The following is a 2,500-nucleotide window of genomic DNA, read 5'->3' on the forward strand; positions in this document are numbered from 1 at the left end:
CCGATATTTTGTGGCATCATTGCTACTCTTAAGATTGTCATCCTCGACTTGCTCGTGCATTGGGCTCGCACCTTGCACACACAAGCAATGCCTAGACAATCCTAATCATAGCTCAACCGCACACTCAGAGGATTGGATAGCTTCTTTCAAAGCCAACCTACCCCCACACGTGTGAGAGTGGCCAACAATTCCCTAGCTTCTTCATCAACTCCGCCGAAAGCCATCCTCGACATACCCGTGCATTGAGAAGGTTTGGTGGCCGTACTCCCAACACAAAAGCATACCGAAGACAACCCCAAGCTAAAGCTCACTTGAAGCCAACGCATCGTCACCATGTGTTCGTGTGGCCGAGAATTGGGTAGCTTCTTCATCAACCCCGCCAAAAGCCATCCTCGACATACCCGTGCATTGAGAAGGTTTGGTGGCCGTACTCCCAACACAAAAGCATACCGAAGACAACCCCAAGCAAAAGTTCACTTGAAGCCAACCCATCGTCGCCCACAACTAGTGGGTGAATGGTGTGCTTCCCGGGGTTGGCATAGACATTCCCTCGCATGCAAAAGATTGTCGATGCGAAAGATTGTCTATGCCAAACCCGGGAAGCACACCATTCACACACTCCCGACCGGTGTGGTGTGGCGGTGATTGGATAGTTACAGATTGAGCACTTGCCAAGGATCAAAATGTGTCATTTAGAAGAAACATTTTCAAAAAGTTTTTAAAATCTTGTGGGTTTGCAACTCATAAGAGCGTCACTTTCAACGTCCCCGGTATTGGATTGAGTTTCTAAAAACAACCGTGCACACCGAGGTTAAACTTTACCGGCTCCACTCCGACTCGCCGCTCGCCCACAATTTGTTTGCAACGAAACATTTGTTTTTAATTTTGTTGGTTTAAATCTTGTTGGTTTGAAATTGTTTTGAAAAGGTTCTTTAAATCTAGTGGGTTTGCAACTCATAAGAGCATCACTTTCAACGTCCCCGGTATTGGATTGAGTTTCTAAAAACAACCGTGCACACCGAGGTTAAACTTTACCGGCTCCGCTCCGACTCGCCGCTCGCCCACTAGTCCGAAGGCAACAAAACATTTGTTTTTCATTTTGATGAAAATTTCTGTTTTTAAATCTTGTTGGTTTGAAATTTTTTTGAAAAGGTTCTTTAAATCTTGCGGGTTTGCAACTCATAAGAGCGTCACTTTCAACGTCCCCGGCATTGGATTGAGTTTCTAAAAACAACCGTGCACACCGAGGTTAAACTTTACCGGCTCCGCTCCGACTCACCGCTCGCCCACAAATCCGAAGGCAACAAAACATTTGTTTTTAATTTTGATGAATTTTTTTGAAAACATTGGCTTGGCAAGCCCCAATCCGCGACTATCCACCCACCGCCACCCCACACGGGTGGTTGTTGTTGCGAAATGAGGTTGTGGTCGACATGCCCGCGCATTTGAGAAGGAGTTCCTAGCACTCCATGCTCTTCCATGCCAAAAAAAAGCCTAGACAACCCCATTTCGCAACTTTCCACGCCTTTTTTTTTCCCCCTCACCCATGGCGGCGGCGTGGTGGCGGCGGCCGGATTCCGGCCACCACCGCCATGGGTGGCAGCCCCCCGACCCCGACACCAAACCCATAATACCGAGGCAACATATCGAGGCAACATATCGAGGCAACATGACATGGGTGTGGCGTGGGGGAAGGGGGCTGCAGCTAGGAGGGCATGGGCTGCCATGCATATGCAGGCAACACACACCCCCCTATATAGCATTTTATGCATTTAGCCCTTTGACAGGAAGAGACATCACCTATGCGCGAGGAGTCATAATGGGCTCTAAATAATTCAATACAAGGTATTTGGACGTGATTTTTTGCAGGGATACTAAGAAACATGCAATCTCTGATGGGAAAAAGTTTCATAAATATTTGAAGTCGGGAAGTATTTTTTATTATTTTTAGAAGTCGTAAAATTGAAAAAATCATTAAAAGAAATCCGGGAGGAATTTTTTAGTTTTGTAACTTGGAGAAGGTACTAAAAATCATAGACTACTTATGGGGAGCTTATTGTGCGAGGAAATTTCAATAAAAATGGGGTTTGACAAGGTTTGAAAAATTCTGTCGACATTTGAAAAAATCTGGAACTAGGCTGCCGGCATGCTGCGCACATGCTGCGCGCATGCTGCGCGCAGGCTGCGCGCAGGCCACGGCAGGACAAGTTTCGCTAGCCTCACTGTCGACCGAATGCGCAAGCTGCGCGCACGCCATGGCAAGACAAATTTCGCTAGCCTCACTGTCGACAGAGTCAGCACGCTGCGCGCACGCCATGGCAGGAGAAGTTTCGCTAGCCTCGCTGTCGACAGAATCAGCACGCTGCGCGCAAGCTGTGCGCGCGCATGGCATGGCAAGTTTCGAAAAATTCTGTCGACAGGCTCCCGAGCGCGCACGCTGCCGACATGTTGTGCGCACGCTGCCGGCATGCTGTGCACACGCTGCGCGCAAGCTGTGCGC

Source organism: Prunus avium, unplaced genomic scaffold, assembly GCF_965620075.1.
Source record: "Prunus avium unplaced genomic scaffold, drPruAviu1.hap1.1 HAP1_SCAFFOLD_135, whole genome shotgun sequence".
NCBI lineage: Eukaryota > Viridiplantae > Streptophyta > Magnoliopsida > Rosales > Rosaceae > Prunus > Prunus avium.